This window comes from Macrotis lagotis, chromosome 1 (genome assembly GCF_037893015.1).
Source record: "Macrotis lagotis isolate mMagLag1 chromosome 1, bilby.v1.9.chrom.fasta, whole genome shotgun sequence".
Taxonomy (NCBI): domain Eukaryota; kingdom Metazoa; phylum Chordata; class Mammalia; order Peramelemorphia; family Peramelidae; genus Macrotis; species Macrotis lagotis.
The window spans coordinates 931,085,898-931,112,351 of NC_133658.1; the positions used below are offsets into that span (position 1 = coordinate 931,085,898).

The 26,454-nt window shown below is 38.5% G+C and overlaps 1 protein-coding gene across 7 annotated transcripts in view; it reads right to left on the reverse strand.

Moving 5' to 3' along the window:
- The window catches only part of LOC141511716 (uncharacterized), a 105,735-nt gene that overhangs the window by 27,244 nt on the left and 52,037 nt on the right, over nt 1–26,454 (reverse strand). For 3 of the 7 annotated variants that reach the window (XM_074220817.1, XM_074220806.1, XM_074220798.1), the window contains exon 1: nt 24,335–24,418. The exons of 3 other annotated variants lie outside the window; for them this stretch is intronic. The gene's annotated coding sequence lies outside the window, so the exon portion shown is untranslated. Of the gene's footprint in view, nt 1–24,334; nt 24,419–26,454 lie in introns of those variants that run through there. One more of the 7 variants, XM_074220811.1, reaches the window with a different exon arrangement.

The window sequence follows — 26,454 nt, forward strand, 5'->3', positions numbered from 1 at the left end:
AGGATTCCCATTATCACTGCTATTATTCAATAGTATATTAGAAATTTCAGCTTCAGCAAGAAGAGAAGAAAAAGAAATTGAAGGAATTAGAATTGGGAAGGAAGAAACAAAACTCTGACTCTTTACAGATGACAGGATGGCATACCCAGAGAATCCTAAAAAACTACTTTAAAACTACTGGAAACAATTAGCAACTTCAGCAAAGTCACAAGATATAAAATAAACCCACATAAATTGTTAGCATTCCAATATGTTTCTAGCAAAATACAGTAGAAAGGGCTAGAAAGAGAAATACCATTTCAAATAACTTCAGAGACCATAAAATGCTTGGGATTCTACCTGCCAAGGTAGACTCAGAAACTTTAAGGAAACAACTATAACATAGTTTTCACAAAAATAAAAGCACTTCTAAATGAAAGTGAAAATATCAACTGTTCATGGATACCCCAAGGTAATACAATAAAAATGAAAATTCTACCTTAATTATATTATTTTAGTGCCACACTCATCAAACTGCCAAAAAATTACTTTAATGAGCTAGAAAAAATTGTAACTAAATTCATGTGGAGAAACAAAAAGTCAAGAATATCTAGGGATTTAAGGGGAAAAATGCAAATTGAGGTGGCTGACCCTTACCAGATCTGAATTACAGTATAAAGCATCAGTCATCAAAACTGTTTGGTGTTGACTGAGAAATAGAGTGGTAGACCTGTGGAATAGACTAGGTACAAAAGAGATAACAATACTGACAGAAACTTGGATTAGACCAACACCTCACACCCTATACGAAGACAAGATGAAAATGTATGCATGATTTAGACATAAAAGACAATATTACATGCAAACTAGGAGACAAGGAATAGTTTACCTGTCAGATTGATGGAAAGGGGATCAATTTATGACCAAGAAAGAGATGGAGAACATCATTAAAAACAAACTGGAAATTGTCAAGTCCAGAGGAGGGAACTCAGGCCGACATCAATATGATGCATAAACTGGTTCGTTTATTGATCACAGGATACATAGTTTTATACTCTACATTTACGTAACCAATTACATAAGCGTTTTAGCAAGCATTTTTTTCACATGCATACCTTGTATATATCTTAGGTGATTGTTTTGAGAACCAAACAGTGTTCTGCTAAACAGAGAAGATTGTTTTGAGAACCAAACAGTGATTTGATAAACAAAGTGCAGAAGGTAATTATCTCAGAATGCACTATCTATCTGAGCCTGGGAATGTATCTCCTTACTCCTTAGCTCAGACATGCAGCTACTCCCTTGTCTAAGCTCTGAAGCACATCTTGCTTGTTAAAGCACATAACTATTTCTGTGTTAACCCTTCGTAGCTCTTAGCCTGGAATACATATGACACAACAGGAAATTTTGATTACATCAAATTAAAACTTTTGCAGAAGCAAAACCACTGTAACCAAGTTCAAAAGAAATGTAGTAAACTGGGAAACAATTTTTACAATCTGTGTTTCTGACAAAGGAGTCATTTCTAAAATATAAAGAGAATTGAGTCAAATTTGTAAAAAAAATTGAGAAAAAACCAAACAATATGGAAAGATAATTTGCAGATGAGGAAATCAAAGCTATAGTCATAAAAAAATGCTCTAAATCATTACTAATGAGAGAAATGCAAATTAAAGCATCTCAGAGATACAACCTCACACTTCTATGATTAGCCAATATGACCAGAAAGAAAAATGATCTATGTGAGAAATCTGGGATACTAATGCATTGTTGGTGTAACTGTGAACTGATTCAACTTTTCTGGAGAGAAATTTGGAATTATGCCCAAAGGGTAGTAAAAATGTTCCTACCCTTTGATCCAGCAATACCACTACAGGGTCTATACCCTAAAAAGATCATTGTAGGGTTGGTTCAATATTAGGAAAACTATCAGCATAATTGACCTTTAATAAGAAAACCCACAGAAATCATATGATTATCTCAATAGATGCTGAATGTCTTTAACAAAATACAATATCCATTCCTAATAAAAAATACTAGAGCATAGGAATAAATGGAAGGAGCCCTAAAGCCATAAGCAGTTATCTAAAGCATCAACAAGTATTATATGTGATGGGAAGAAGCTAGAAACATTCCCACTAAGTTCAGGGATGAAAAAAGGATGTCGATTATCACCACTAATTTTCAACATAGTATGAGAAATGTTAGCCTTAGCAATGAGAGAAGAAAAAGAATTTGAAGAAATTAGAATAGCTCTGTAGACCTGTAGATCATGTGATGGTATATTTAGAGAACCTTAGAAAAATCAACCAAAAAACGCCTTGAAACAATGAGCCAAGATGCTGGATAAACCAACAAAATAAACCCACAAAAATGATGATCAATTCTATATATTACTAGCAAGACACAGTAGCAAAAGAAAGAAAAATCCATTCAAAGTAACTGTAAACAACATAAAATACTTAGGAATCTACCTGCCAAGTAAGATTCAGAAGGAAAACACTGTTCACACAAATAAAACCAGATCTAAGTAACTGGGCAAATGTCATTTCTTCATGGGTCAGCCGACGTAATATAATAAAAATGACAATTAAGTGTTAATTCAGTTACTTATGTTCAAGGCCATAACAATCAAAATACCAAAAATTTACTTTACTAGAAAAAACAGTAGCTTTGGAAGAATATATGGAAGAATAAAGGCCAAGAATATCATGGGAATTAATAAAAAATAATGCAAAGGAAGAAAGCCTAGCTATACCAGATCAAAAATTATATTATAAAGCACCAGTCAACAAAAATATCTGGTTCTGGCTAAGAAACAGAGTAGTAGATGAATGGAATAAAGTAGGTACAAAATAAAGAGCTGTGAATGACTCTAGCAATCTCAAACTCCAAGATTCCAGCATCTGGGATAAGAACTCATTGTTTGATAAAAACTGCTGGGAAAACTGGAAGACAGTGTGGCAGAAACTAGGCAAAAACCAATATCACACACTCTATATCAAGATAAGATCAAAATAGGATTTAGACATAAAAGTTGGTATCATAAGTCAATTGGGTCAAAGAAGATTTTATCTATTAGAGCTATGGAAATAGGACCAATTTAGGACCAAAGAAGAGAGAGGAATGTTGTAAAAGGCAAGATGGATATTTTGGATTACATTAAGTTGACAAGTTATTGCACAAGCAAAACCACTGCAACCAGGATTAAAAGGAATGCATCAAATTGGAAAACAATTTTTATAAGTAGTGTATCTGACAAAGGATTCATTTCTAAAATATTTAGAGATCTCAATCAAATTTAAAAGAAAACAAGTCAATCTCTAATTGATAAATGGTCAATGGAGATGGAAAGGCAATTCTCAGTTAAAGACAGGAAATCTATCTTCTACACTCATATGACCAATCTGATTAAAGGAAAATAATCAGTGTTGTAGGGAATATGTAAAACCTTGAACTCTTAACACACTGTTGGTGGATTTATTAACTGATTCCATCTTTCTGGAGATTAAACTAAAACTATTCCTAAAAAGAAATAAAAACTGATCGTATTCTTTGACCCAGCAATACCACTACTAGATCTGTATCCCAAAGAGATAACACAACAAGGGGGGAAAAAACACATGTAAAAATGTTTCTAACAGTTCATTTTTGTAGAGGCAAAAATCGGAAATTTAGGGGATGCCCTCAATTGGGGAATGTCTGAACAAACTGTAACATATGAATGTGATAGAATACTATATCATTCTATAAAAAATCATGAGGGATGGGGCTTCAGAATAGCCTGGAATGACTTTTATAGAATGACACTGAGTGAAGTGAGAAAATGAGAATAACACTGCACACACTAAGAGCTACATTGTGTGGTGATGATCAACTATGAAAAACTTGGTCATCATGTTGTATGATACTCCAAGGCAATTCTATGACTTGTGATGAAAAATACCTCCAGTTTCTGTTGGGGGGGGGACTATGAAGCTTAAATGCCGATCAAAACTTACTATCTTCAATTTTTAAAAATCACCTTGGGTATTATGTTTCTTCTCCCAAATTTTTGCTATTTTGATTTTATTCAAACACACCATGACTGATATGATTTATATTTAGCATGGTTATACATGGATAATCTATGTTAGATTGCATTCTGTCAGGGAGATGGATGGCAAAGGATGGAAGGAGAATAAGGTGAAATAAAACCATGCAATGTTTTGATTGTTGAAAACTACCACTGCATGAATTTGGAAAGATAAATAAATGATTTTTAAAAATTGTAGTAGAATTGCTAGCTATTCAGGTACAAAAAAGAAATACAAAGAATTAGAATGGACAATCAGGAAACAAAACACTCTTTGCAGATGACATAATTCCATATTAAAAAATACCACTTGCAACAATTAACTCTTTATCAATATTGCAAAATGTAAAATAAAGTCACAGGAATCATCAGCTTTCCATCAGTGCAACATTCAGGGACAATTTGGGGCTTCCTGCAATGGAGAATACCATCTGTATCCAGATAAAGAACCATGTAGTTTGAACAAAGACCAAGGACTAGTACCTTTCATTTAGTCTGATCTTGCTATCTCTTATACTTTACATTTCTTCCTTAAGGATATGATTTCTCTCTCAGCACATTCAATTTGGATCAATGTAGACCATGGAAACAATGTAAAGACTAGCAGATTGTCTTCTGTGGGGCATGCAGGGGCGGGGGGGAGGGGGAGAAGCATGATTGGGGGAAATTGTAAAAACTCAAAATAAATAAAATTCTTATAATAATGAAAAGAAAAGGAATCATCAGCATTTCTGTACATTACCAACAAAGAAAAAGGAAGAGAAAAATCATTTAAAGTAATTGTAGACAACATAAACTATTTCTGGGCCAACACAAACCAAGAAAGCATATGAAAACTATTACAAAACACTTACCACCAAAAAATCTGATATAAACAATCGGAAAACTATCACTTGTTTATGGGTAAACAAAGGCGATATAATAAAAATGACAATCCTACCTACATCATATTACTAATTCAGTGCCAAACCAACCAAAAAATAGTAACAAAATTGAACTGGAAGAACAAAAGATCAAGAATATGAAAGGAATTCATGAAATAAAATGAAAAGGTAGGTGACCTAGCTCTGGCAGATGAAAAATCTTAAATGTAAAACAGCCGTGATCATACTCATTTCTTACTGGCTTAGAAATAGAGAAATGTATTGGGGAATAGATTAGGTACAACAGAAACGTCAGAAACAGCCCTATAGAAATCTACACTTTGTTAACATCAGCAACCTCCATGTTCTCAACCAAGCACTCACTATTTCACAAAAAATGTTTGCAAACTGGAAAAGAGTATGACAGAAGCTAAGCATTGACCAACATCCTACACACTGTAGCAAGAAAAGTCAAAATGAATATAGAATTTAAACACAGAAAGTGATGCCATAAGCCCTTTAGAAGAGACAGAAATAGTATATTCTTCGTATTGTTGGAAAGGGAGGGGGATTTAGAACCATGCAAGAATTAGGGGACAATATAAAATGCAACATGGCCATTGGATTATAATAAAAAAGTTTTGTATAAAAACAAAATCAATAGAAGCAAGGCTCGAAGGAATGCAGAAATCTGGGAAATAGTTTTTTGCAGCTAGTGTTTTCCATTAATTGGTGAATGGCTGAACAAATCACAGTATATGGATATGATGGAGTGCTATTGTCATGTAGGAAATCATTAATGGTCAGTCATCAGAAAAACCTGGAAAGAGTTACCTAAACTGATGATGAGTGAAGTGAGCTGAACCAGGAAAACATACTACACATGTATAGCAAACTTTTGCAATGATCGAGCACAACAGACTTAGCTCTTCTCAGCGGTACAATTATCAAAAACAATTCTAATGAATTTGAGATGGAAAATAGAAGTTGAAGGCAAAGAATGAACTGAGGAATTCTGAATGAAGACTAAAGCATATTATTTTCAATTTTTAAAAACATTTGTTTTATTTTTCCCTTTCATATTTCTTTTTCCTTCTGTTCTGATTCTTTTTACAAAAACATGACTCATAGGGAATTATGTCTAACATACTATTCATGTAGAAATCATATTGCTCATTGTTAAGCAGAGGGAGGAGGTAAAATAGGGAGGAGAAAAATGTGCAATTCAAAATATGAGAAAAATGAATATTAACAACTATTTTTGCATGCAGTTGGAAAAATGAACAAATAATTTTATAAAAATAATATTTGGGGTGGCTAGGTGGCACAGTGGATAGAACACCAGCCCTGGAGTCAGGAGTACCTAAATCTGGCCTCAGACACTTAATAATTACCTAGCTGTATGGCCTTGGGCAAGCAACTTAACCCAATTGCCTTGCAAAAAATTAAAAAAAAAATTAATTAAAATAAAAATAACATTTCAGGGGACTTCTGGCCAAGATGGTGGAGAGAAGCCAGGCACTGTTTTAAGTTCTCCTGGCATTCCCCCAGAACCTACATGAATCAAGCTACTTGACAGATTCTGGTTCAACAAAAGAACAGAGGGGATCATCTTCCTGGCAAGGTCTGTCATGGGGAAATTGTGAGCATGCCCAGGGCAGAGCAGAGACCCCACGCATAGGCAACAGGGTGAGGTGGGGACTATCCTGAGCAGCTCAGTGATGGGAGCACAAGCCGTTGTGGTGGGTACAGTGGGTAGACTGGAAGAGATAACCTTAAGCAGGGGTAGTTAAGACTTGGACCTTCAGGGAAAAGGAGTACAGATGGGGAGCTGAAATATGCTTAAGGGAGGAAAATAAAATTTCTGCAAACATTGTAAACCTTACACTAGTTTAGACATCTTAATAGCTTTAAGACTATAAGAAACCATTTGACCCAGATGTGAATATGAATTTCCTTTAATCACGACAGTCTAGTTTTACAGGATAAGTCCTGTATTTGGACATGCACTTAGTAAAGATTATATTAATCATGCTCAACCTTCAGTCCTTATATAGAATCTAGAAGTAACTACCATTGTTTATACTTGATGATACTGATATAAATCTCTGATTTGGCAGGATGCTGGCTTTGTTCTAGGCCCCTAAAAATGTACAGGTTAGAGGGAAGAACAGGCGACAGTAGCCAGCAGAGCAGGCAGGGTGGACAGCAGATCAAGGGGGTGGAAAAGATGGATATGAAGTGAACCAGACAAGGAGGAGACGCACACTAGAACCTCACAATGCCAAGGCTGTACAATAAAAAGGTATAAATTCCTCCAAGTCTCCTCAGCATTCCTTTGGTCTCTCTGAATAAAGAACCTGCAAAGCCCTATGGATGGGATTTTCTTTTGAAACATCCTGCTCCCCTCGATTAGAAAAGGACTTGCATTTGGCATCATGAACAGAGTCTGACTAAAATTTGTCAGAAGTTTTGATGGGATTTGACTGGATTTACATCAAGAAAAGTTGAATTGATTTGATTTACATTTGGTTCTGATCAACAGGATTGATCTGCCTGACATTTACCTCAAGTTGGTAGGATTTGACTTACAAAGGATTAATTTTGTTTCAAGATCAACCAGTTTAGATCAGTCAAAAGAGCCCCAGTAGGGGCCAATGTAATTTAGGGCCATCTTTAGTTATAGCATCACTGGCAATACTGACCATAGATTCTGATCCATGCCCAATTTGGAGGTACCCAGAGAAGTGTACTTCCCAGAGTAGTGCAGAGAAGTGCCTTCCCAAGTAATGCATGGCCTTCACTACCAGAGCAAGCTAAACCAAGGAGATCAGCCAACCAGTTATTAGTCTGAGGTTATTAGAGCCAGAAAGGGGGACAGTCTTTCAAGGTTGTGATTCTAGGTAAATATCTATAGCACCCCAACCCACTGTCAGGGGAGAAGAAAAGTCTGGCTTGCCAATTTTCTACTCAGTGTCTCTGCAACAATAATGTTGATCTTTGTGAATTTGACCTTAATAATTAAACTATTATGTGTTAACCTCCAGAGGTTGTCCTAATAAGGAACAAACAAAACCTGGCTAACATGTTAACCCCGAGAGTTTGGTCTTAAGAAAGAACAAATGGAATTAGGTTAACATAGGTGTTTATTAGTTCTCTAAGTCTGTGGTTGGCTCCTAGAGATTTGACTCCCAGCATGGTGGGCGCTGATTGGATCTCCCCCCTGCCCCCCAAATGTATGGTCTTTGACTCATCCTGTTCTTGGACAGCACTCCTAAATGGAGCTCCTGTGCAGAGATAACTCTAAGCTTATAACCTCATTGTGTTTTTCTTTTTTTAGCAGAACTCTGAGGTGAACAGGCTCCAAGTCTCTTTGACTTCAGGTCAGATGCTTTCACACTGAACAAACTGACAATCTACCATTTAAACATTCTGTCAGTGTTTATAGGAAGATAATGGCTAAGGCCTATAGAACACTGAGGTTGGCAAAGATCTGATAATTATCTCATTTGTTCCTCACTTTGCCCCTGGGAGATAGGAGCTATTATTATCCCCATTTTATAAATGGAGAAACTGAGGCCAAGTTCAGCTAAGTGATTTGTACAGGATCACAATGCAAGTAAGTATATGAGGATGGATTTAAACTCAGATCTTCCCAATTCCAGGCTCAGCACTCTATCTACCTCACTGTCTCATAGCTTTAGAGCACACCCTGGGGTTCACCAACTCCAAACCCAAGGGCCTTGTCTCCTAGACTCTACAGCCTTTGAAGCTGAAAGAAATGGACTCTTTTTGAGAAAAGTACAGAACATTAAAGTTGCCGCAATCTTGAGTGACAATCATTTAGAAATAGCACTTATAATAACACAGTAATTATCATCTACAGCCCTATGGTCCTGCTGTCCATATGGAGAGACAGCCTAGAATGGCTTTTCTCTCAGGACAGACTTTAAGGTTCCCTGCACTGTAAGAAGATAAGATATGCATCCCATGGTTATAACAAGAGGGTGCTGATGCTCACCATGTCAATGCCATGGTCTCCTGTAACTCATTCTAATCCTCCTGGTGACCAAACACAAAGGTCTAGGTCCCAGTCCACTGCATGCTCCAGAGAGTTCCCCAACAGCCACATGCTCAAGCTTAGAGAGAGGTCCCCCTACATTTCACAGGTCCATTCCCCAGAACTGTTATGACTGGTAAGCCATTGGAGGGCAACCATTATATCACTGGCATACCCCTAGCCATTCTGGTGGGATCAGCTGAGTTGTTTCATCCCCCAAGGACCCAGAACATCACACTTCTAGACTTTCACAGGTTATCAGTCTTGATTAGACTCTCGACAGCATGGCTAGAAGAAAGGACCCTGTCCTTGGTTTCAGTGATCCCTTAAATTGAGGCTGCAACAGCAGAGTAGGGAGAGAGCTGGACCTCCTAGCAGCAGAATCCTTTGTCAGAATGCTGACTGACCTTACTTACCTCAACTAGATGGCATCCCTGGCTTCTTAAAGGCTCCACTCAAATAGTCTCCTCTACAGAAAGCTTTCCCAGGTCCCCCCAGCTGCTAGGGCCTTCCCCTTGAGGTTGGCTGGTAGCTACTTCATCATCACAAAGACTCAGAACAAAAACATACTTCTACATTTCACATTACATGGCATGGATTTATATGGAAAGGGATAGATACTTCAAATTGATTGTTCTGGGTTATCAAGTCCAACCTACTCTATTCAGAATAAAGGAGAATGAAAAGACAAAGAAATCACTTGCTCAAAGTTAGTGATGGAACCAGGAAGAGAGTGTTAGTCTCCAGACCAGAGCCAGAACAGAATCATACCGAAGTCTAGACCCACAAACTTGGCCAGGGCACAATGGCAGGTGTTAAGGCAGGACAGGAGAGCCTAAAAAAAGGCTCACACCAGTATGAAACAACCTGAAGTCTCAGGTCCTTCTCAGTAGGCATCCAGGGGCAGGGAGATATTTTGGACTCTATAGACTCTTGTCTGTGGATAAGGTCCATCAAGCATCACCATTTTACTAAGAAAAAAATAAGAACGTTTTCAACTCAGAAACTGAATAGATGGCAGGCAACTTTACTGAGTCTTTCCAGGACCCATATCCCTTCCAAAATGTGGACCTGGTATCTTTCAACCACCAGCTCCCAATATGGCCCAGTCAGCCTGGACATGGCCAAGTCAGGGCACTGAGCTATCCCTTACACTCTCCAGCTAAGGATCCTCCAGGTCCAGAATCTTCTTTATGCCTTTAGGCCAACTCTGCAGTCTGCAGAAAGATGGCATAAATATTTGTTTTCACACGAGTCACCCACGGTATTTGTTCTAAAGCACCCTCCCACCCCTCACCCCAAAATACCAGCCTAGAAAGTGACCTGAGGAAAGCACAGAAAGAGCCCTGGAGTCCTCTTTCCTTTTGGCAGCCTCCAGTGATAGACAAGTACATCAGTGGGGAACATTCCAGGAAGGGGAGAAAAGACCCCCAGAGCATCTGTGAAAGTCCAGAAAAATTGACTTAGTCACCAGCAAAAGAGATTCAGAGCCAGAGGCTCCAGGCCAGCCAGCTGAAAGATTAGTCCACCTTTTGGTGAATGAAATCTTAGAAAACTTAGATATGATAGACCTCTGGAGAAAACTTGATGAGGATAGAAAAGAATATATCTTTTTCTTGGCAGTACATGGCAACTATACCAAAACTGGGATACAAAAACCTTACAATCAAATGCAGAAGGGCAGAAATAATAACAACATACTTCACAGACCAAGATGAAAAAAAAATTACACATAATAAAAGGTCAGGGAAAGATAAACCAAAATCTAATTGGAAATTAAATAACTTGGGTGGCTAGGTGGCACAGTGGATAAAGTACCAGCCCTGGAGTCAGGAGCACCTCGGTTCAAATTTGTCCCAGACACTTAATAATTACCTAGCTGTGTAGCCTTGGGCAAGCCACTTAACCCCATTTGCCTTGCAAAAAAACCTAAAAAAAAATTAAATAGCTTTATCTTAAATTATGGGTGTATCAAATAGCAAATAACAGAAATAATCAATAATTATATACAAGAAAATGATACTAATAAGGCATCATGCCAAAATTTATGGGATTCAGTCAAGGCAGTTTTGAGGGAAATCTTTCTATCTCTAAATGCCTATATAAATAAAATAGAGAAAGAGGAAATAGATGAATTGGGTATGTAACTAAAAAAGTTAGAAAAAGGACCAATTAAAGATTCCCAATTAAATACCAAATTAGAAATTCTGAAAATCAAGGGAGAGATTAATAAAATAGAAAGAAAAACAATTATTTCATAAATAAAATTAAGGGTTAATTTAATGAAAAAGCCAATAAAATAGACAAACCTTTGGTTAACCTGACTAAAAAAAAAAAAGAAGATAACCAAATTATCAGTATCACAAGGGTGAACTAACCACCAATGAGAAAGAAATTAAAGAGATAATTTGGAGCTACTTAGCTTAACTGTATGCCAATAAATTGAATGAAATGGATGAATATTTACAGAAATACAAACTGCCCAGATTAACAGAAGAGGAAATAAATTACTTAAATAACCTCATTTCAGAAAAAAGAAATTGATAAATAAGACAATAAAAAATACCTGAGAGTCTACCTGCCAAGGCAAACTCAGAAACTCTATGAAAACATTTAAGGAACAATTAATTTGTATTCCATATAAACTATTTTAAAAAACAGGAGAAGGATGCATTCTACCAAACTCCTTTCATGACACCTACACGTTGCTAATATCTAAACCAGGAAGAACTAAAACAAAGAAAATTATAGACCAATCTCCCTGATGAATACTGATGCAAAAATCTTAAGTAAAATTTTAGCAATGAGACCTACAACAAATTATTACTAGGATAATATACCATGATCAGGTAGGATTTATAGCAGGTAAGCAGGGATGGTTCAATATTAGGAAAACACCCAACATAATTAAATACATCAATAGCAAAACCAACAGAAATCATATGATTATCTCAATAGATGCTGAAAAAGCCTTTGATAAAATACAAATCCATTCCTATTAAAATAGAAAGTTTAGGAATATAGTTTTCCCTAAAATAATAAATAATATCTATCTAAAACGATCAACACATATTACATGTAATAGGAATAAACTTGGAGCATTTCCAATAAAATCGGGGTGAAACAAGGATGCCCATTATCACCAGTACTATTCAATATAATATTAGAAATGCTAGTTGTAGCAATAAGAAAAAGAAATTGAAGGAACATGGTTTGACAATGAGGAAGCAAAGTTTTCACTCTTTGCAGATGATTTGAGGGTATTACTTAGAGAACCTGAGAAAATCATCTAAAAAACTTCTTGGAACAATTAACAAATTCAGCAAAGTAGCAGGATATAAAAAAATGCACATAAATCATCAGTATTTCTATATATGAACATCAAAGCCCAAGAGCAGGAGATCGACAGGGTAATTCCATTTAAAGTAATTATATTCAACAACACTTGAGAATCTGCCTCCCAAGACAAACCCAGAAATTGTATGAACACAATCATAAAGCTTTCCTCATCCAAATAAAGTTAGTTCTAAATAAGTGGAGAAATGTCAATTTCTCACGATTAGGTCAAACTAATATAATAAAAACGACAATTTTACCCAAATTAAATTACTTCCTCAGTGCCATACCAATCAAACTACCAAATAGCTACTTTACCAAGTTAGAAAAAAATGGATCCAACCATTCTGGAGAGCAATATGGAACTATGCCCAAAGAGTAATAAAAACTTTCATTCCCGTTGACCCAACAATTCCAATTCTGGGCCTATACCTATATACAGAAGAAATCATAAAAAAATAGGAAATGTCCCACATATTCCAGAATATTCAAAGTAGCTTTTTTTTTGTAGTGGCAAAGAATTGAAAATTGAGGGGATGCCCATCAATTGGGGAATGGTACACGAAACGAGTTATAGTACATGAATACTTTGGAAAATTATTGTTCTTCTGTAAGAAACCATAAATTGTTGGACCCTAGAGAAGCATGGAATGACTTGACAGATCTGATGCTGACGGAAGGGAACAGAGCCAAGAGAACAATATACACATTAACAACAACATTGTGAGACTATCTATCAACCTTGATGGATGCAGCTCCTCTCAGCATTTCAGAGAGCTAGGACAAAAGTATTAGACTGGCAATGGACTGTGTTATTCCCATCCAGAGGAAGAAAAAAAAAAACAAAAACAAAAAACTCTCCTACATTTTCTTCTTTCTTCATCTTCCTTCTTCATCTTTCTTCTCTCCTCCCTTCTCCTTTCTCTTACTCTTCTTCCACTTCTTCCTTTCTTTTTCTATCATCTTCTTCTCTGTTCTTTCCTCTTCTCTCTTCTTCACCTTCATTTTCTCTCCTTCCTCCCCTTCTTCCTCTCTTCTTTTTCTTCTTCTCTTTTCTTTTGCTTCTCTTTCCTTCATGTCTCCCTCCTCCTCCTCCATGAACACTTTATAAAAATTATTTCTTATGTATCTCTTTCCCTTGATTCTAATCCTTCATGCCAAAAAAGAATAATCTGTAAACATGTACATCAAAAATACGTATATACATACAAAGCTAACTTGACTGTATGCTGCTGAGGGGAGGGAGGTGAGGAGGGTGGAAGGAAATTTTGTAACTTAAAAATATACATGTGTAGGGGCGGCTAGGTGGTGTAGTGGATAAAGCACCGGCCCTGGAGTCAGGAATACCTGGGTTCAAATCAGGTCTCAGACACTTCATGACCTAGATGTGTTGGCCTTGGGCAAGCCACTTAACCCCATTTGCCTTGCAAAAACCTAAATATATACATGTGCATATGGATGAAATCAAAATCAAAATCAATATAAATAAATAAAAGAGTTTGGTCTAAAGACAAATAAGACAATAAAAAATACCTGAGAGTCTACCTGCCAAGGCAAACTCAGAAACTCTATGAAAACAACCATAAAACATTTTTTGCACAAATAAAATTAGATTTACTGCTCATAGGCCAAGCTAATATAATAAAAATGATAATTCTACCCAAATTAAATTACTTATATAGTACCTTACATCTAATTTCCAAAAAATTACTTTAGAGCCAGAAAAAATTTTAACTAAATTCATATAAACAAAAAGTCAAGAATATTAAGGTATTTCATGAAAAAGAGTGCAAAAGAAAGTAGCTTAGCCCTACCAAATCTAAAATCACATTATAAAGCATCAGTCATCAAAACTGTCTGACACTGGCTAAGAAATAGAGTGGTAGATCAGTGGAACAGACTAGGTGCAATAGCAGGAAACGATTATATAGTAATCTGTTGTTTGATAAACCCAAGCAGCCCAGCTTCTGGGATAAGAACTTTCTCTTTGATAACTGTTGGAAAAATTGGAAGTTAGTATGGCAGAAACTTGGATTGGACCAATATCTCACAATATCTCAAAAATGGGTGCAGAATTTAGACATAAAAGACAATATAATAAGCAAACTAGAAGATCAAGGAAGTTTGCCTGTCAGACCTATGGAAAGGGAAGCAGTTTATGACCAAGGAAGAGATGGAGAACATCATTAAAAAAGAAACTGGATAATTTTGATTACATTAAGTTAAAAAGCTTTTTGCACAAACAAAATGACTGTAACCAAGATCAAAAGAAATGTAGTAAATTGGGAAATTATTTTTACAACTATTATTTCTAACAAAGGATTCACTTTTAAAATATATTGAGAATTGAGTCAAATTTATAAAAAAAAAACAAGCCATTCCCTAACTGACAAATGGTCAAAGGATAAGCAAAGGCAATTTACAGATGAGGAAATCAAAGCTATCCATAATCATATGAAAAATTGCTCCAAATCACTACTTATTAAATACAAATTAAAGCATCTCTGAGGTACTACCTCACACCTCTCAGACTGGCCAATATGACCAGAAAGGACAATGTTCAATGTTGGAAGGGATGTGGGGAAAATCGGGACCACTGATACATTGTTGATGGAACTGTGAACTCATCCAACCTTTCTGGAGAGCAATCTGGAACTGGGCAACAAAAATGTGCATCCCTTTGATCCAGCAATACCACTACTGGGTCTATACCTTGAAGAGGTTATCAAAAAGGTTAAAACATCACTTGTACAAAAATATTCATAGAAACCCTGTTTGTGGTGGCAAAGAATTGGAAATCAAGTGAATGTCCTTCAATTGGGGAATGGCTTAATAAACGGTGGTATATATGATTGTAATATTCCCTCTTAAGAGTTAATATTCCTAGTGAAGTCCTCTCAGGGTTAAAAATCATTAAAACATAGAGAGACTATTACTCTTAGATTAGTCTTAGAAGAAAGAGGGAGAAAGACCTTGCATTCCCAACCAGACAGCCTCCTGATTCTTTTAGGGAAGGAAATCATGGACTACTTCCAGAGAAGAGACTTTGCATTTTTAGTTAGCCACCTATTTGATGGCAGGCTGAGAGAACAGTAGCCTGCCTCCTCTTGTTTGATAAGTGCTAAAGAAGACTTTGCATACTCAGACATTAATTCATTTATATAGACAACAAAAGGTCATTAGAAATCTTCTGATACCCTTGCCATCTGGTTGGTGAGGTGACAGTCTGTGAAAACCTTTTATTCCTCTCTTTGTTACAGGGTAGATTTTTCCATAAAGATTTTAACTCTGTAAACCTTAACTAATCAGGTTGGAAGAGGAGGGGGCTAGGGAGAGGGGAATCATGCTGGGCCATATAATCTTGCTTGACTGTCACCTCAGGGTAGCTCGTAGTTCTTCACTACCTTTGTGAAACTTGCCGTGTGCCCTTTTCTCAAGAAAAGCCAAAATAAACTTTCTCTTTTGCTCAGAGGAGTCTCTGTATTTTTTAAGTGGATTTTTATCCCACACATATGCATGTGATGGAACACCACTGTTCTATTAGAAACCAGAAGGAATTTTCCTGAGATCCTAGAAGCAGAGGGTAAAATAGAAATTGAGAGAATTCACTGGTCACCTCCTGAAAGAGATCCCCAAAGAAAAACTTTGAGGAATATTATAGCCAAATTCCAAAGCTCCCAAATCAAAGAGATAATTCTAAAATCTACCAGAAACAAACAATTCAACTACCAAGGCTCCATAGTAAGGATTACACAGGATCTGTCAGCATCTACATTAAGGACTCATAGGGAGTGGAATATGATATTCTGGAAGGCAAAAGATCTTGGTTTACGACCAAGAATCAACTACCCAGCAAAACTGAACAGCCTCTTTCAGGAGAAAAGATGGACTTTCAAACTTTCTAATGAGAAGACCAGAGCTGAAAAAAATAGTTTGATCTCCAAGCACAGGACTCTGGATAACCATAGATGGAGTGGAAGAGAGGGACTAACTATGTGGAACTTAATGATATTGAACTGTTTGTATTCCTGCATGGGGAAAAAGACACTGATAACTCATATGAACTTTCTCATTGATAAGAGCTGTTAGAAGGAGCACAGATAGACAGGACACAGGAAGGAGCAGAATATAAAGGTATAATACAGTACAAACATGGAGTCAATGGGTGATAAAGGGAAATACTGAGAGGAAGAGAAAGGATATAAAGATGAAACTATGAAATTTCACATAAGAGTCAAGAAAAAGCTTTTTCAATGGAGTGGGGGGGAGGTGAGGGGGGGATGAGTGAGCCTTCATTCTCATCAGAGATGGCTCAGAGAGGAAATAACATACACACTTACTAGGGTGAGGAAATCTATCTTACCCTAGAGAAAAATGAGAATGGATAGGATAAGGGGGAATCGGGGGAGGGAAGAGGAGAGTGGGTGATAGACGGGAGGGAAGATCATGGGAGAGGTTCCTCAGATGCAACACACTTTTGGACAGGGCCAGGATGAGAGGACAGAGAGAATAGAATATATGAGAGTGGGGAGGAATAGAGTGGAGGGAAATACAGCTAGTTGATAGCAACTGTGGGAAAGATATTGAAGCAACTTCTCTGGTAGACTTATTGATAAAGAAAGCAACTCACCCAGAGACAGAGCCATTGGAATCTGGACACAGACTAACGTATAATTTTTCTCTCTCTCACTATTCTTGAAGTTTCTCATCTTTTGGGGGGGAGGGGAGGGGTTTATGTTATTTCTTATAACACAGTCAATTTACATCAATGTATGGCATGGAAACAACGAAGAGACTATCAGACAGCCTTCTGTGAGGGGGGAAGGGAAGGTGGGGGAAAAATTGAACAGAGAGCCTTGCAAAAATGATGGATACATATTACTATTGTATATAACTGGAAAACACGTAAAATGTTAAAATAAAGAGGCAGAAGAATAAAGAACCTTCTAGGCATGGAAGACAGCTGGGACAAAGGAACTGAACTGGGAACTTCTATTATCAGAGGCAATATAAGGTGATGTGTTTGGCCGGAAAGGAGCGCACAGGAAAGGGAATAATGGATCAGGAATCTGGAAAAGGGGGGCTGGGGGCAGCTTGTAAAGTGCTGGTCAAAGTCAAATAAAAGATTCTTAATCAAAAAAAAGAAAAAAGAAAGAGAAGAAAGCAGGAGGGAGGGGAATTCCGGGGGGGCCGCGGGGGGGGGGGGTCTGGCGGGCTGATGCTGGGCGGGGGCAGAACCAGGGGCTGCGGCTCCGAGATGGAGAAGCCCTTCGGACCAGCACCTTCAACCTGAACTTCTCCGGCTCCGGGGCTTGCTCCGGCCTCAAGGCCGCCGTCGGGGTGGGGGGCCCGGGAGGAAGGTGGGTGCCGACGCGCTAACCCGCGGAGAATGGCCCACGACTGGGCCCCCAGACCTGGGGCCCCGGGGCCCATCGGGGACGCCCCCTGGGCACGAGGCGAGGACATTCCCGCCTCCGGCATCACGCCCCCAAGGGACAAGAGGGAGCCGAGGCCCGGGCCCTCCGGGAGGGAAGCGGGGTCCTACCAGGGGGCCACGAGCCAGCCGGATGGGGGTCCCGGGCAGCGCCCCCTCCTCACAGAAGCCAAGGAAACGCACTGAGTTACCCGATCAATGAACCAAGCTGAACAATGTTCAAGAAGCTCCTAGAACTCGTCAGTCTTCCCCGAATGCCAAGCAGACCCCAGCAGGAGGAAATAGAAAAGCAAATGACATTTCAAATAACTTCCGATAAAACACAACACCTGGAAGTTCCCTGTCAGTACAAACCCAGGACCCAGGGGAACAACACTGCAAAATACTTCTCCCGCAAATAAAACCAAAGAAAAGCCATCGTTCGCATGGAAATGGCTCAGTGTCCTGGGCTCTGGGCCTTCATCCCTGAAGAAGAGTCAGCTGCACAAGACAGAAAAGGACCGTCTGGGCGTCCGGCTGTGGGGGCTCAGGTTCTGGGAGTCAGATGACTCTACGAGTTGGGCACAAATCCTTCATGTCAACATTTCCCTGGGCTGCTTCAATTCACCCTAATAGAGCCCGGCACCCTCTCTGATAGGGCCATGCCTTGTCGGGTGGTCCTGTGCCACTCTCCCGGGATCAATCAGTCCCAAGGTTCTTAACAGAGACCTTCCTTCAGAGTGCTCCCATCTCCCTTCTTCTGACCCAGCTGTGGGCAGTTGCCTTGTGTGAGTGCTCCACAGAATGGTCTTTCTGGCAAGAATGTGTTGGGCATGTGAACAATGTAGAAGCCGAGCAAGAGCAGATTTCAAACCAAGATGATGATATCTGTCCTTTGTTCTTGAAGTAGACCAGGATGTCAGGGAGGTGATGCCATGACAAGCACATGATTGGATTTGAGTGAGGGGACACTGTGCTATATCACTAGTCTCACTTTTTCTTTTTATCTTTTTTTGTTTTTACATAAATTATTGCATGTTTTAAAATCTAATTTTTATTTTGCTTTTCCAATTATATGCTATGACAGTTTTTCAACATTCATCCACATGTATATTTATGTTACATGTTTTCTTCCCTTCTTCCTTCCCACCTCCCTCCTTTTAGTGGTGAACAATCCACTAAACATTATCCACATGCATTTGTGTTCAACATGTTTGCATGTAAGTCATTTTCTGCATGAAAATTAGGAACAAGGGAAAAGAAAAAACCACAGAAAGAAGAAAAACCATAAGAAGTTTTAAAAAAAACTGAACATAAGTCATTTAGATTCTGTTCAGTTTTTGTTGTTTTGGGCTTGTTTTCTTCATCTGGATCTGGATAGTCTAACTCTGGACTTCTGAGAGGAGTTGCATTCTTCAAAGCTGATCAATTCTCAATGTGGCTGTTAAAGTATAGAATGTTCTACTCCCTTCACTCTACATCCATTTCTGTAATTCATTCCTTGCTTCTCTAGAGTCCGACCCTTCATAGTTTCTTATAGAACAAGAGAACTCCATAATTCATATACCATAACTCATTTCCCCAATTAATGGGCATCCCTTCAATTTCTAATTCTTTGCCACTACTTAAAAAGCTGCTATGAATATCTTAGAACATGTGGAACTTTTCCTATTTTTATGCTATCTTCTTAATATAATAGGCCTAGCATTATTCTGTCAAAGGATAGGATCACTTTTATTGCTCTTTGGATATAGTTCTGTACTGCTCTCCAGAATGGGAGGACTAGTTCACAAACTCCACCAACAGTGCATTAATATCCCAAAACTCCTACAACCTCTCCAACTTTGGTTATGACAGAAAGGGAAAATTTGCATTGCTCTAATCAATAATGATTTGGAGCATTTTCTCATTTGATTATATATATATATATATATATATATATATATATATATATATATATATATATATATATATATATAGCTTTAACTACATCTGAAAACTGCCGGTTCATATCTTTTGTTCATTTATCAATTGGAGGTTTTCTTATCTCATCAAATTGATGCAATTCTCTATATACCTTAGAAATGAGACCTTTATCAGAACTCCAGCAGTCAAAATTGTTTCCCAGCTTTCTATTCCCCATCTAATCTGGGGAGCATTGGCTTCAGAAGTACAAAATCTTTTAAATTTAATATAGTCAAAATCATGCATTTTGTAGTTTTTAATGTACTCTCTTCTTTGGACATAACTTTCTCTCCTTTTCATAGATTTGACAGAGTATTTCTTATGACTCACCATTTCCTTTATTTGTACAAAATAGTGAATAATCATCCCCTCTCGGGGGGGGGGGGGGGGGAGGTGGTTTAGGATTTAAACAAGTTCTCAGGTAATAATGCATCTATTTTGAAGGTTTGGGACTGGCCGTTTTACCTCCAGCATCTTTGGGTTTGGACTCAGCAGGCTTAGCAGCCTTAGCATCAGACTTGGTTACCTTGGTGACAGACTTGGCAGCCTTGGGATCAGACTTACTGGCCTTGTTGGTGGGCTTGGCAGCCTTGGGGTCAGTGGGCTTGGCAGCCTTGGCGTCAGTGGTTCTGGCAACCTTAGAGTCAGGCTTAGTGATCCTGGGGCCTGGACGCTTGGTGGCCATCTTGTGACCAGCACGCCGGGCACTGGCCTTGGGGATCTTGGACCTGAGGAACTTGGCCTTGGAGGCCTTGGTGCTCAGGGCCTTGATAGCCTCTGCTCGGGCCTGGATGGCTTTGGCGTTGTTGGCCTGCATCTTCTTCAAACCTTTATTGTTGTGTTTCTTCGCAAAGTGCATGTTTCTCAGAAACTTGGGATCAACCCCTTTCAGAGACTCGTATCTCTGTGATCTAGGTTTCTTGATGCCATTTCTGTGACACTTTCGTGATTGATTACGGGTGGTATGATTCTTAGACTTGGCCATCTTTACACCGCAGCTGGCGCTAGCAGGCACTCCACTGACCGGAAGAGGCCAAAAGCGTGAAAGGGAGGAAGGACAGAGTATTTCTTGATCTGTTCAGTGGTCTATGGTATCACCCTTTAGGTCTAAATCCTATGACCATTTTGAATTTATTATGGCATAGGATGTGTGAGATGTGTGTCTAGGCTGAGTTTTTGTCATACTATTTTCCAGTTTTCTCAACAATTTTTTGTTGAATAGCGAGTTCTTAACCCAGAAGCTAAACATACTATTACAATTTCCTATTCTATTGTATCTTTTGTACCTATGCTACTCCACTGATCCATGAGCCTATTTCTTAACCAGTACCAGGCAGTTTTGATGACTGCCACTTTATAGCAAAGTTTTAAATCTCATAGTTAGGTTACTGTCTTTTATTATTTTTTTTCTATCAGTTCCCTTGATATTCTTGAACCTCTGTTTCTCCAGATGAATTTTGTGACTATTTTTTCTAACTCTGTAAAATAGTAATTTGGTAGTTTGATTGGAATGACACTCAATAAGTAATGTCATTTGCATAGAACTGTCATTTCTGTTACATTACCTTGTCTTAAGCATGAACAATTAACATTTTATTCCAGTTCTTTCAATCTGACTCTATTAGTTGTGTTCCTTCTGGGTCTTTTTTGGATACAGATTCCCGAGTATTTAATGTTGTTTGTAATAACTTTAAGTGGAATTTCTCTTTCTATCACTTGCTCTTGGACATTGCTGTTGATGCACAGAGAATGCTAATGCCTTATATGGGTATATTTTATAGCCTACTACTTTGCTGAATTTGTTCCATATTTCGAGTAGATTTTTAGATGATTTGCTAGGGTTTTCAATACTATCAGATCATGTACAAAGAATGAAAGTTGGGCTTCCTTACTGCTAATTCTAATTTCTTCAATTTCTTTTGTCTTGTGTTGATAAAGCTAACATTTGTAATCCTTTACCGAATAATAGTGATGATAATGGGCATCTTTGGTTCACCTTGATCTTACTGGAAAGATTTCTAGTTAATCTCCATTACATATGACATTTATTGATGGTTTTAGATAGACCCTCTTTACTATTTTAAGGAAAACTATTCCTCTACGCTGTAGTGTTTTCTTAAAAATTTCTTTAATTTTATTTATGTCAATAGGGTTAAGTGACTTGCCCAAGGGCACACAGCTAGGTAAGTGTCTGAAGCTGGATTTGAACTCAGGTCCTCCTGACTCCAGGGCCAATGCTCTATTCACTATACTACCTAGGTGCCCCCTCTGTAGAGTTTTTAATAGGAGTGGATGTAGTATTTCTGTGAAAGCCTTTTTCAGTAACTATTGCGATAACCCTAGGATTTCTGTTGGTTTTATTATTGATATGTTCAATGATGCTGAATGCTTTCCTAATATTGAACCATCCCTGCACACCTAGTATAAATCCTATCTGATCATGGTGTAGTATCCCACTAATAACTTGAAATAATCTCTTTGCTAAAATTTTCAGAGTTTTGCAACAATGTTCATCAGGGAGAATAGTCTCTCATTTTCTTTCTTTTGACTCTTCCTGGTTTAGGAATCAGCACCATACTGGTATAATCAAAGGAATTTGGCATAACTCCACATATTATTAAAAATGATGTATGTAGAATTGGAATGAATGGTTCCTTAAATGTTTAGTAAAGTTCACTTGAAAATTCATCTGGCTGTGTACAATTTTTTCCTTAGGGATTTTATTGATGGTTTCTTCAATGTCTTTATCTGAAATGATGTTAAGTATTCTATTTTGTCTTATTAAACTGAACAGTTTCTATTTTGTAAATATTCATTTTGCTAAGGTTATGAAATGTATTGCCATAGAGCTGGACAAAATAGCTCTGAATTGTCTTTAATATCCTCCTCATTGGTGGGAAGTTTACCCTTTTCATTATTGACACCAGTAATTTAATATTTTTCCTTTTTTTGAAAACATTAACCAAAGTTTTATTTTACTGTTTTTCTCATAAATCCAACACTTAGTTTTCATTATAAGATCCTTGGGCAGCTTGCTTTGCATTTCATTAATCTCTCCTTTGATTTTTAGAATTTCTGATTTGGTATTGAATAAGGGAACTTCACTTTATTCTTTTTCAGCTGTTAGTTGCACACCCAATGCACTGATCACTACTTTCTCTTTATTCATGTAAGCATTTAGAGATTAAATTTCCCCTCAAAACCTTTGACTGAACCGATAAAATTTCACATGTCTCTTTGTTACCATTTTTTTAGAGAAAATGATTATTTTTATGATTTGTCATTTGAGCAACTCATCCTTTTAAATAAAGGTATTTAATTTCCAAATAATTGTTGGTTTATCTTCCCACGGCCCTTCTTTACAAGCAATTTTTATTGTGTCATGTAGTAAAAAGTAGGCATTTTTTATTCCCGTCTGTCTGCATTTGATTGTAAGGCTTTGATGACCTAGTACATGGTCAATTTTGGCATAGGTACCACATAGAGGAGAGAAAAAGGCTTATTCGTTTCTATCCCCATTCAGTTTTCTCCAGATGTCTGTCATATCTAAATTTTCTAAGATTTTATTGACCTTAACTTCCCTGTTAATTTTGTGGGAAAATTTATGTAGCTCTGGTCCCCCACCATTTATAGTATCACTGTCTTTCTCCTTGTAAGCCATTCAGTTCCTCCTATAAGAATTTGGATGCCCCATAAGTAGGTGCATAAATGTTTAATAATATTAAAAATTCATTCCCTATAGTGGCTTTTAAGAAGGCTTAATTTCTGTCCTTATTCCTTTTAATGAAATCCATTTTTGCTTTTGCTCTGTGTGAGATGAGGATCTCTATCCCGTAATTTTGGTAATTCTGCAGAAACTTGAGGTATTTTGCCCCAGCTTTTTTGTTTTACACCTGTTTATTTCACCGCTGCAAATGTGTTTCTTTAAAACAACATATTGTAGGATTATCGTTTTTTAATCCAGGCCTTTTGCTTCCATTTTATGGGAGAGTTCATCCCATTCACATTTAAGATTACTAATTCTTTTTCTATTATCTTTCCCCCTTGTTAATTTCCCCTGTCCCTTCTTTCCCCTTCAATGTTTTCATTCCTTTCCCCTTTAAGTTTCCTTTGACCTATACCTTTGCCTTCCCTTTTCACAGCCCCCTCTCCCCTCCCCTACTTCCCTGCAGGGCAGGATAGATTTTGGAATCCACTTGGGAACGGATAGGATTCCCTCTCTGGGACAAATCTATAGAGTAGGAGTTATTTCCTGTTCACACCCTCACTTCCTACCCTCGGTTATAAGAGGTCTCTGTCTTCCACTGGTATCATTTAATCACCAATGCTGAGGATCTTCCTAGGATATTCCTTCTATTTACGACTTGATCGTCTTCACCCTGATCTTCACTTATGTGCCCTTTGTCCAAACACACTGCTTTTATCTGATCCGGTCAAAGCACTCTTCCCAAAGGCTCAGTGATCCAGAAGCAGCACTAGCTATACTCATGTCCTCACACTACAGGTCAAGAACCAAGCATGCCCATATCTTCTAAGCACTAAGTGCTCAACTCTGTTCACACCCGAAGACAAACAGAACTCTCATGACTTACGAGGGTGATTTTTCCTTCCACGTTCTATACAAGTTACAGTCATGGACTCACCTGGTTTTCCTGCTTCCTGTCTGTCCTGTCAGGCGTCTCTTGGGTCTTGTATCCAAACACAGAATTCGGGTCTGTGCAATCAGGAAACCTCGGGAGACGTGGTGCCAACGAACACCGAACTTGGCAGGGCACCACGTTGCTGCCTGTAAAGGAAGGTGCTTTTGCCTGTGGGAGGCAGGGAGGCAGGGACTGAGGGAGGCAGGGACTGAGGGAGGGACGCACGGACGCACGGACGTAGGGACGCACGGACTAAGGGACGAAGGGACGCAGGGACGCAGGGACGCAGGGTCGCAGGGACGGAGGGACGCCCGGAGGCAGGGACGCAGGGACGTAGGGACGCAGGGACGTAGGGACGCAGGGACGTAGGGACGCAGGGACGCAGGGACGTAGGGACGCAGGGACGTAGGGAGGCACGGACGTAGGGAGGCAGGGACGCACGGACGTACGGACGCACGGACGAAGGGACGCAGGGACGTAGGGACGCAGGGACGTAGGGACGCACGGACGTAGGGAGGCAGGGACGCAGGGACGAAGGGAGGCACGGAATGAGGAACCCACTGAGGCAGGGACGCATGGATGTAGGGAATCACGGACGCAGGTGGTCGAGGTCATTAACAAAATGAAGACCATTCACTGGGAAAGAATTGGATTTTTATGCCAAAACAGAAAATAGGGAAAATCGTTAATCTCCCACCATGGAAGGTGCACAATCTGCGTGGAACTTTACCCACGTTTTGTGATTTCTTCTGGCCATGGGCCTAGTATTGGTATTTCTGGGTCAAAAGGTATAATCAAGTTTATTGCTCTTTGTGCGTGTTTCCATGTTGCTCTCCAGCATGGTTGGATCAGTTCACAACTCCTTGTACAGTACTCTCTTGTCCCCTCCTGGCAGGACCAGCCTCCCAGCATCCTGATCATTGTCCTCCGGAGTTTGTAACTAAGATAAGGTAAGGTACTTAGGAGTCGTCATTTCTTATGAGTTTGGATGAGTACTTTCTAAAGAAATCTATCTTTTAATCAGAATTATAGTTTTGAGAATCTTATACTCAGGCAGGATATAATTCAATTCGACAAGGCTGGTTGAGGTTAGGCTGGGTACCTCCTGAAGCATGTTGGTATACCTTGGGATCATTGCCAGTAATTGAAGTGTGGGCACATCTAGGAGATATGGGACATTTCTAAGATGTGACCACTACTAAATCTAATATTCTATTGGATTAGGACCTATTCCTTTCACCCTGCCTGACAAGGTGAGATAGCCTTACAAATCTTGTCCTTTAGAAAGGTATTTATGCTTAGGAAAGGTGCTGTTAATGAGACATTGAATTTGTGCAGTTTCTGGGAAGAGGAACTTACATCAGGGACCTAAAGAAAAGCAGAACTTATCCAGTGAAACTGAAAACCAGAAACTTAACATTTAGGAAAATTAAGCTTAATGCAGCAAATAATCCTCCAAAGATATATATAATCCAAGTTAGCCACTATTAAGTTACCATTGGTAATAAAGCGTCAGTAATCGGTTAATTCTTTCACTTCTCATTCTCAAGTTATGAGTTACTTGCGAATGATGTCTTGAAAAGATTTTCTTTCCCAATGGTTTCCCATTTCTTTTCTCATGAGCAGTATTATAGTACTATAATTATAAGAATAGGACATTTCAATCCATCCATAAGGGAAGAACTCTGTAGTAGGAGATGAGATGGACTGTTGTTTATAAGGTAATGAATGGTGAATAGTGTCCATGGATTACAAAGTAGAAAAATGGGGAGTACAAGTATTGGAACACTGGAAAGGTATGAAGGAGTCAAGTGTACATGTGCCTTAAATGTCAAAGAATCTTTCTATTTGCTGATGTAAGAGAAATTTAGATGCTTTATTGTATGGAATGTTTTGTTGGGGTAGTTGACATGGTCAGACCTGTAATGTATTATAATCTTATAAAAAATTGAATCATGAATCAGTAGGAGAACAGGGTGATTTGTAACAGGGAGCCTAAGCAGCTATTCAGTACTCTCAGTTTGAGTTTGTGAGTGTGATAGTGTGTGCAACTAATCTAATGGAAATATGAAGTCCCAGATCAGATAACCTAGTGAAAGTAAGGGAGACTTCTAGGAGAGAAC